The 10,707-nt window shown below is 45.6% G+C and overlaps 1 protein-coding gene across 1 annotated transcript in view; it reads left to right on the top strand.

Moving 5' to 3' along the window:
* The window catches only part of TNR (tenascin R), a 483,754-nt gene continuing 477,307 nt past the window's right edge, over nucleotides 4,261-10,707 (top strand). Inside the window, exon 1 of the mRNA XM_018060627.1 lies at nucleotides 4,261-4,671. The gene's annotated coding sequence lies outside the window, so the exon portion shown is untranslated. The remainder of the gene's footprint in view (nucleotides 4,672-10,707) is intronic.

Raw genomic sequence — 10,707 nt, 5'->3', positions numbered from 1 at the left:
AGTCGAACTCTGTGATGGATGAAGAGCTACCACCAATTAACGAAGGAGGACTTGTGAGCTGGAGTTCTGGGTAGAAAATAGACCCCAGGGGCCAGTGGTTACCAGCTTCCGGAGGAGGAGACTGTGATGGAGTGGCTTTGTCTCTAAGAGAGGATCAGAAGTTAAGGAACCAGCAATTGATCTCAGTCTCCTTATGATCTTCCACTAACACCTGACTTGAGTTGCTATGAGTTAAGTGTTTTGTGTACCTACTGGATACCAAGCAGTTTAGCCACAAGCACTAAGACTACAAAACTTGCTCCAGAGACAAAGAAATAGAGCTGGGATTCTGTCCTCCATCTCCTGCTGATGGTCTCTGTTCAGCCGCTGTCACATTCATGCAAATAGCTCCAGATCTACATTACCAACCCGAGGTCTCGAATCGGAACTCCAGAGACATGCTCCAACCACTGCCTTAACACATCCATGATGATATATACTAACATCGTCCCTAAGCTTGACATGTCCAGAACCAAATGTATCTATCAACCTCACTTCCCCTCCACCCCTCACAAACCTGTCCATTTCCCAGAGTTTGACGTTCTTCTCCCTAACGGGATCTCCTACTCTCTTCTCCCTGCACCCTCCTATTCTGCAAACAACTCTTCTGTTTTCTATGTGTGAAATGCCCGAGTGCCGTAGACCACAGCATGGTCTGGGCAGGCTCTGTTTCCAGAACCCCCGATCTTTAAGGGCCTGATGAAAATCCACTTTCCATGTGAAGTCTCTCCTAATCCCTGCCAAGAAGAAGGACTTCTCCCTTCTCTGGGCTCCCACAGCACTTAATCTAAAGCTCTCTTTTAGTCCTTCCTGAATTCCTCGTTGTTATTGTTCAGTCGCTTAGTCATGTCTGACTCTTTGTGACTCCATGGCCTGTAGCATGCCCGGTTTCCCTGTCCTCCATTGCCTCCTAGAATTTGCTCAGATTCATGCCACTGAGCCGGTGTTGCCATCTAACCATCTCATCTGCTGCTGCCTGTGTTCCTGCTTTTCTCCTCCCTTTCAAATACAAGTTTCTAATGTCTCTGTGTCTATGAAATATTCCTACTTCTCTATACATTTAGTAATCTCACATCCACCAGAAACAGTTCTGTCATTCTGAATTTCCTCTTTCTTCAGTACTGACTAGTGCCTTCTTGTGGCCTTCTCATTGAATAGTAATGGATCACACTTCCAGCTTCCTTATAGATGCCACCACAGCACTCAGTTACTATAAGCATCTTCGTGAAAGTGTGTGTGCACTTCCCAGGAATGCCAGAAGACAACCTGGAGCTTCACAAAGAGGATGACGTTAGAGTCAAACAGATGCACATTTAATCTGGGTTTTACACCTACTAGATATGTGTCCTTAGGTGCAGTTTCCCCATTTATAAATAGAAGGGTAACGCTTACCTTGAAAGTTTCACATGGTGCTCTCACCTCCCAGCTTGCACATGCTGTGCCTTCTGCTTAATTTCCCCTCCCTCCCCTTTGCTGAGATAACTGCTCATTCTTCAAGCCTCAGCTTAGATGCCACACTCCTCAAGAAGTACCCCAGTTCTCAAAGATCAGGTGATTGTCTTTTTAAATGTGCTTATTTATTACACTGCATCTACCCAGGTCTCAGCACTGTCTCCCCACTCCCTGACCCTGGAACTGAATGGTCTTTCCTACCCCTCCCCCTCCCTTTGAGGAACCAGAAACTCCACAAGGACAGGGACCATTCTTTGTTAATCTTCACATCCCATCTTGGTCCTGCTCCATTCACTTTTGATCCAAAGTCAGAAAAAAGTAAGCCATGTTAGGTAAGAAATTTGTAATCCTGAAATTCTGAAGAAAATGTCAACAGCTCCTGAGTTTTTATTAGCTGAGTGCATTACGACAGTTCAGGTCATCAGATTGCTGGCTGCCTCTTAGCCCTGATTTAGGCACTAGGCAACAGTCTGCTTTTCGTTCAGAAATAGAATAAAGTATCCTCTAAACTGATGTTGAAGCCAGTTTCCAATTTTGAGATTTACAGTCAGTTTTGTATATGTGAAACTATTCAAATCACCAAGAGAATTAGTTTTCTTAGAGGATTCTCATCAGTAATAGCAATTTCCAGTTTAGCATCCATAGTTGTAAATAATTTGAGAAACTCGAGCCACACATAAAATTATTATAACAATCTAAACACTTTATCATACACAAAAATAATGATAGCTATGGTGTTACCTTCTGTTTATTATAGATGCTGTTGCTTCTGAAGTGTATATATATTGTAAATATATTGGTTAATAACACAAGCTCTGGAGTCAGATGGCTTTCATTCCAAAACCACCCCTACTATTCACTAGCTATGTGATCTTGGAGAAGTCATTTCATCCCTTTGCACCCCAGTTTCCTGGTCTGTGAGACAGTAATAGTAGTATCTGCCTTATATGGTTATTGCAGGCATTGAATGAGCTAATACCTGTAAGGGCTTATAACAGTGCCTTGTTAAGTTAATTGTTAGTTGCTCAGTTGTTTCCGACTCTTTGTGATCTCATGAACAGCAGCCCACCAGGCTCCTCTGTCCATGGAGTTCTCCAGGCAAGCGTACTGGAGTGGGTTGCCATTTCCTTCTTCAGGAGATCTTCCTGACCCAGAGATTGAACCCTGGTCTCCTGCCTTGGTGGCTCAGATGGTAAAGCATCTGCCTACAATGTGGGAGACCCAGGTTCAATTCCGGGGTTGGGAAGATCCTCTGGAGAAGGAAATGGCAACCCACTCCAGTACTCTTGCCTGGAAAATCCCATGGATGGAGGAGTGTTGTAGCCTACAGTCCATGGGTTCGCAAAGAGTCGGACACGACTGAGTGACTTCACTTTCACTTTCACTTTTCCTCCTGCCTTGCAGAAAGATTCTTTACCAATTGAGCCACCAGGGAAGCCCGATAACAGTGCTAATACCTGCCAAATACTCCATAAGTGCTAGCTATTATTATTTGCTAGGGGAGAATCTAACATAAGGAAGTGTTTGGATATGATACTTTTAAATTCCCTGCCAACACCGCAGTTCCGTGTCTCTGTATCATTCTAGTTCCTCAGCATTCCTATTCAGTAGGGAGGGGGCAGCATTATCCACATTTTACAAACACTGAAATTGAGCCATAAAGAAGCAAGATGTCCAGTAAGTGAGTGGCAGCATGAACCTAGGACTCAATTTTCTCGATGTAAGCACTAGGGCTCTTTCCAGAAGACAGTGAGATTGTACATTTGAAAAGGAGTATAAGACATCCCTGGGAGCCTGGGAGCAGTGACCCCCTTGATGACTTTTCTGTGCAGTGGTTCTGCATGGATGCTCAACAAGGTCGATTCTCTCTCCATCTCTGAGTTGATCTCAGACCATGCCTTTTCAGATATTTTCCTTACCTGCTTTCAAAAAAGTCATATTAGGGCATTAAATGAGGTGCTGGCTAGATACTTTCTCTTTGGTTTCCTGTATCCCCTGACTCTTTAGACACTCCATTCTTGGGTAGTCCTGTGTACAGACATAGCTCAATTGGCTGCAGACCCTCACTCTTTGGAGAGTGTCTTTCTGCTGAGTCAGGACCTTAAACTACTTGGGAATCTCACAACTGATTTTCCTCCAAAACATCATTCCCCAGCCACCTCCTGCCAACCCATTTCACTTTTTAAATTTCTGCAACCATGGGATTCAGTAGAATCCCATGATTCACTGGAAGGACTGATGCTGAAGCTGCAATACTTTGGCCACCTGATGTGAAGAGCTGACTTGTTGGATAAGACCCTGATGCAGGGAAAGATTGAAGGCAGGAGGAGAAGGGGACGACAAAGGATGAGATGGTTGGATGGCATCACTGGCTCAATGGACGTGAGTTGGAGCAAACTCAGGGATATGCTGCAGTCCACGGGGTCGCGAAGAGTCAGCTACGACTGAGTGACTGAACGATAACATGGGGAGAGGATCTGCAAAAGCTCCTGTCCTCTCTGTCTCCCTCCACCTCCCCTTCCCTTCCTATCCGGCTTGACCAGATGGCAGACCCTGGCTCTACAGGACCTTGTCTGCGTGGAAGCATCACCTAAGAGTTTGTGTGGGCAGGGCAAGTGTTCCTGTGTCTGACAGAGGACTCAGGATGATTTCCTTTTCTGTCCACTAGGGGGCTGCTTGGAGGGGGATGGAAAAAACAGAGGCTTAAAAAAATATATCATGCTGCTGAAATTTCAGCAAGAGGGGAAAAGAGAGAGCGCGTGAGAGAGAGAGAGAGACAGCAAAGCAGTCCCAGGCTTCCTCGTCTCTTTCACGTCAGAGGCAGGAACCGACTGTACTCAGGCTGTTGGCTCAGCACGCAGAGACGGAGAAGGGCTCAGACACGCAGTGAGAGAAGAGGGGTCCTCCTTGACCCGAGGAATTACCACTAGTGGAGTAAAGCCACCTGACTTTTCCAGCTTATGTTGGTTGCCTTCTCTTTCTCCTTCCACTCTAGCCCTGCGAGCTGGGGTTTCATTTCTTTCGCGGAGCCTCCTCTGGTCCTCCCAGGAAAGGAGGAAGGGAAGAGAAGAGAGAGGTGGGCTCTCTAGGTGAGCGCAGCATCTGGCTCCAGCCCGCACATTCAAGAATTCTCTTCGCAGGAAGCTCCTCTAGCTCCCCTGCTGCCCACCCCCAGCCCGGGTAAGTCCAGCGCACTGGCTCCTTTCGATTTCCTCGCCGGAGTGATTTCAGCACCACGGAGAGCTATGAGATGCATTTTTGGTTCCTGTGTGTGTCTCCCTGTGTTCCTACAAAGCGTTTGGCAGTAAGGTTACATCTATCTCCCTGCTGCCAATCAAGCCGGGTTTTGGGTAGGGGGAAAAAAAGGGTGCAAAACTATGTCTACCAAATTAAAGGGGGATGTGGACTCTGGTCTTATGAGGGTGTGTGTGTGTGTGCCTGCGTGCTGTTGCATAAGACAGGTGAGGTCTGAGCTAAATTGCCAGCGGGTTCCTTCGTGTCTGTCTCCGGGTAGGGCTGTTTTTTCTTTTTTCTTTTATGTAGATAAGAGGTGGGGAATTAGTTGTGCACCTTCTTTAACTGTTTCCTGACAAGCCATCCATGGAGGGAAAGTGCTACAAAGGAAGCTGGGAGGGGGTTGAGAGTGGAGCTAGAGTTAAAAGTTATGCTCCTCTGAGAGAGGCTGGAGGATGTGGTTTTTAAAATGTCGATTTCCCCAGGAATCTCTGGGTTCTTGCTGTGAAGAGAGCCCAATCTGACCTTTTATTACTTTCTCTCCTGGTGTGAATCCATGGCAAGTGGGCAGGGGCAACAGGTGGGCATCGGGCTGGGTGGTTTGGGGGCCAGGGTCCCCCTGCCTTCATGGTGATAAGGAAGTGTCAGTAGCTGGAGCTCTGCAGAGGTTGGCCCATGCAGATCAAACTATATTTGCAAGGAGGCAGGACCTGCCCTCCACTTTTCTGTCATACTTGACTATGTATGGTTGGAAAGAGGACAAAGTCTGTTCTGCTTTGATTTCTGTCATTGAGAGACAGCCCAGGAGATAGGTTTGTCTCCATATGTCTGGGGAAGCAGAAGCGAATCTGCTGCAGGTCCTGACTCAGGAAGGCTTGAAGTAATGTATGTCCTCCAGCACTGAAACATTCCACAAATGGAATCATTACTTTAGACTTCGTTGCTATGACTGTTTTTTGCAAGGTACTGCTCTGCCTCCTCTGCCTTTTGCCCCTCTGAAATATGTCCAATTAATTCCCAGAAGCAGCCTTGGCTTTGCCTTGGAGACCCTATCTGCTGGTCCCTGCCCTTCAGTCTTGCCCACACCTGCTTGGGTGGGGCTATTCAACAAGTGGCATCAGGGACTTCTTTCAATCATCTGAATCTCCATGGAGAGCAGCTCAAGGGGGTATTTTTAAACATATGTGGTTTCTTGTAAGAGCAAACCTTGCCTTGAATTAACCCCTATCTGTATAAAGTTCTGGTCATTTTCTTCAGGTATGCTGGAGCAGAAGAGAGTCAGAGGTGGGGAGAGGTTTCACTCCTTCCAGTTGCCGATAAACTCTAGGATGATGACTCTCTCTTGCTTTTAATTCAGTATGCTGGGTTCCTCCTCCAAGCTGAACAAAATACTCTCTGCCTCTGCTTTGAGAGGCTCCTGGATGAAAGACATAGCCCTGAGTGAAATGGTATCATTATTTTTTTAAACTATTCTTATCATTAGATCCAGAAACCTCAGCATCTCCTTAGACTGTCTGGAAGTAGAATGCAATGAGGAAAGAGTAGTCAGAGCTTGTAAGGATAGGGAAAAAAGATTGAAATAGACAAAGCAGAGTATCAGAAACCAACACTGACTCATTCATATTTCAACTCTCCCAACTCCCTCCATTCTCAAACTCTCCCTGCTTGAACAAGAGAGTAGATGGATTTCTGCATGACAAGTCCCTGAAGGTTTAAAAAAATTCCTGCCCTTGCAGTGGACCCTATCCAAAGCCACCATTTATTACTGAAATCACTGTACTTAGTGGTCATTATTTTATTAATGACCTCAAATTCTCTCTGAAAGAAGTACTTGGTGCCATTACTGGACCCATTTAATAAATGGGGAGACATGGGAGTTTAAAGTGCTAAGCCAGAGGGTAGCACAAGCAGAAAGAGAACTCTGGGTCTCCTAATAGCTCGTCTCCTGTGAAATGCAGAAATACTCACGTGTGGGAAAGAGCAGGGATGAATTGCTTCCCAGTGGACATATTTTTCAACCAGAGCCTTTCAGTGAATTCAGTGTGGCGTGATGGCTCCTCCCTGGCAAAGAATGAAAATTGACTAGGAGTCTCAAGGTGTTGCTGGTCTTTAGTTCTCAGCCAAAAAGATGGTCATGACCCATGGCCAGAAAGGTGAGGAGTTCTCTGGACTTACTGTGAAGAGGGAACCCCAGACTGGTGGACTCAAGGCTGAAATGATGTCCTGCACCCAATTGCCATGCTCACCTCACCCCAGAAATCCCAGTTGAAGGCACCCTTCCAAGATTACCATGAGTGTCATGGTAATGACACCACCAAAGTGTCTGATGACTTTCCTCTCCTATGAGCCTCCTCTGGGAACACCTCAACCGAGTCCTTTGTGGCTCAAAATGTGGGAGGGTGGCTAAGCAGCAGGAGAAGCCTGGGCTCTGAGCACCTGCAGAAACCCGTGGAGAGGAGTAGGGAGCTGAGCACAAATCCACCCCTCAATAAGACCTCCACTCCCACAGCAGCTCTAGCTCTCTCATCAGGCCAGCATTTTGGAGAGGAAGACAGCCTATTTTCATACCCAGGCCTCATTCACTGAGCAATAGATACTCAGCTGGGCCGTCTCTGAGATATGGGGGGATAAAAGATATAGAAAAAGGTGGAGAGAAGGAAAACGTTGCTATCCTGTCCTGTTCTCCACAGTCATGAGTTACCCTTTTTTACCCAGAGACCTCCACTATTACTTAAAAAAAATTTTTTTTTTTTTTAGGAATAATTCACATATAATAAAACTATCCTGGTCTTAAGTGTCAAGATTAGTGAGTCTTGTCAACAACCGTGTACACCAGTTTAACCACTCCCCCAAACAGGATACACAAAAGTTCCCTTGTTCTTCTTTCCAATCAATATTTCCCTCCTTCAACCCCATCACTTTCTTCACTTCCGGACGTTTATCACCATAGCTTTGATTGCTACATTTTGCAGAGGAAATGTATTGCTTAGTGTTTCATATAGACACTAGACTTCTCAGAGAACATTTTGGAGGTTGGATGCTACTGTTACTGGGTGGGTAACACAAAGGTGGGGGAGGAGTTTCCTCCTTGTCCAGATTTATAGTCATGGTGTTGGAAAATCAAGTGGTGTGTGTAGCAGGCAACAATCAAGCCCAAGTAGAATACGTGGATACGTCTTTAGTAGATCTCAAACCAGGGCCAAGTGAGTCACAGAGGTGTTTACACACTTGGTGGGTAAACATGTCCTTTGCCTTCCTCCACTCAGAGATGTTATAAGCACATTCTTCCCAGGCTCTGCCTTGTTCTGGGTGGGCCTATCTCAATGAAGGCACCAGTCAGCTCTATTTTGAGAGGGCTTCTTCCTCAATCAGCGCCCCCAGCTGAGATCCCACGGAATGGAATGTAGATTGCTAAGCCCTTACAACATGACAAGTTAGAAGACAGTCACGATGAGGATTCCTCAAGGTCTGGGTTTGTGTGGAAACAAAAAATTTGAATGATCTCCACAACGCCAATCCCAGTAAATGATGGGAAAAGTGCAGAGACACACCTTTGCCTCATCTCAATTATAGCAATATTAATAAAGATCAGATGAGATTCTCTACCTAACTGGAGTCTCAACTTCTTAAGAGCAGGGCCACTGAGAGGAGAAAATTGGAATTCAGGTGTTTAAGTGCTGTTTCCAACTGTGTATAAGAATCACCACATCTTTACCTAGGAATATGATTTTGGACTAGGACTGTATTGACACATTTTTGAACATAGCAAGTAACCAATAGGTCAGTTGGCAAAGGGAATTGAAGCAGTTTGGCCTCTTCCCTTTTCCTCTTTTGTTTTCTTGTGCTAAAGCATACATAACATAAAATGTACCACTTTAACCATTTTCAAGTGTATAGTTCAGTGACATTAAGTACACTCACATGGTCAGTGGAACCATCACCACCATCCATGTTCAGAATGTTTCCATTTTCCCAAACTGACTCTCTGTAGTTTTCAACAACAACTCTCCATTCCCCCACCGGCCCAGCTCCTGGCAAGCACCGTTTTACTTTCTATCTCCATGAACGTGAATACTCTTGGCCCCTCCTGCATGTGAAATCATACCACATTTGTCCGTTGGTGTCTGGTTTATTTCATTCGGCATCATGTCTTTAAGTTTCTTCCATATTGTAGCATGCGTCAGGATTTCATTCCCTTTCAAGGCTGAGTAATATTCCTTCGTACGTATGGCTCACATTTTGTTTATTCATCTGCCGATGGACACACTTGGGTTGCTTTGTCTCTACTTCTTTAATTTTGGCAAGTTCCCTCTACTTCCAACCAAATGGAAAAGGGAGACTCTCTGGTCATAGGTCTCGGCTGGGTTGAAATTCTTCCCTTTCCCTATGAAAACCAGGCAGGTGGCTTCCTGGAGGCAAATCAAAGAGAAGAAGTGGGGGTGATGCATTCCCCACTAACCCAGTGAGCTAGGATTGCTTCCTGTAGTCTGACCCTCATTGGTAAGTGTGCGATAGACACAGTTCCAGTAAACTGATATCTTAAACTCTTCTACTGCTGCTTAGCTCAGAGAGCTACCAGGAGACAGAGAGGTCAGGCCTCACCCTTGGTGGGCACATCTCCGGGTCCCTCCTGGCTCATGCATTTTAAGGTGAAATTACATAATGAGAGATGGAGTCCTGGAGCCAGGGGCAAATAAGCCAACAGACTCATTACAGTTTTACAACCCTGGGACCTCTGTCCTTAGAGCAGGCATTGCCAAACTCACCTCCACTTGGCTGCTATAAAAACATCTTATTCTCTGGCTGTAGACAATTCAATAAAAAGTTATTACCAGGACCCAGGAGGAATTTATTTAATCTGGATGAGTTCTCATCATACTACATGGTATGGAGATAAAGAGGAAAAAGTCTGGAACATTGATCCCAGGACAGTATCAATTCATGACGACTAATGTTTGACAACAGCTTGGCAATATCTGTGGGCTGGAGTTTAGTCTTTAATCTGAGTCCACCCAAGAAATTCACATGCCTAGGCCCTGGTAGCTTGGATCTTTCTATTGTCTAGTGATAATACCAGCTTATGCTGACTGAGCGCTTGCTATGGGCTTTAGCCAAGTGCACGGCACATAGAATGCCCTTAATAAACATTTGCTGTTGTCACTGTTAATAAATGCTTTATGTCATTTAGGGGCTAAAACTCATGACGTATATTATTATGCCCATTTTACAGGTGAGAAAACAGATGGATTATGATTTATGTGATTTGTTCAACTTTTTACAGCCAAGTAGTGATACAACAGGGACTTCCCTGGTGGCTCAGACAATAAAGCATCTGCCTACAGTGCGGGAGACCTGGGTTCGATCCCTGGGTCAGGAAGATCCTCTAGAGAAGGAAAAGGCAACCCACTCCAGTACTCTTGCCTGGAAAATCCCATGGACGGAGGAGCGTAGTAGGCTACAGTCCATGGGGTCACAAAGAGTCAGACACGACTGAGTGACTTCACTTCAGTGATACAATGGAAATTCAAACCCCGGTTTGAAGCTTGTGCATTAACTGCCTTCTTTTCTTGCTTGTATCACCCATTTGGTGATTAATGATGGTTCTACTGTGATTCCTTTCCTGTATCTTTAGAGGGATTTTATATCTTGCATTATTATTAATCTTATATGTGAAAATCTAGGTGCCGCTCTGCCTAGATAACCAATCCTATGAAGGCTGGGAGAGTCCAGTGCAGGGCCTGGCTCACAGGAGGGCCTAAGAAAAACGTTCTCATTTTGCTGTTGGTTCTGCTCAACCTGGGCTTCCCTGGAGGCTTAGATGGTAAGAATCTGCCTGTAATGTGGAAGACCCAGGTTCCATCCCTGGCTGGGGACGATCCCCTGGAGAAGGGAATGGCAACCCACTCCAGTATTCTAGTCTGAAGAATCCCACAGACAGAGGAGCCTGGCAAGCTATAGTCCATGGGGTCGCAGAGTCAGACA

The sequence above is a fragment of the Capra hircus genome, chromosome 16 (genome assembly GCF_001704415.2).
Source record: "Capra hircus breed San Clemente chromosome 16, ASM170441v1, whole genome shotgun sequence".
NCBI lineage: Eukaryota > Metazoa > Chordata > Mammalia > Artiodactyla > Bovidae > Capra > Capra hircus.
This window is presented reverse-complemented; position numbering and strand designations above follow the sequence as displayed.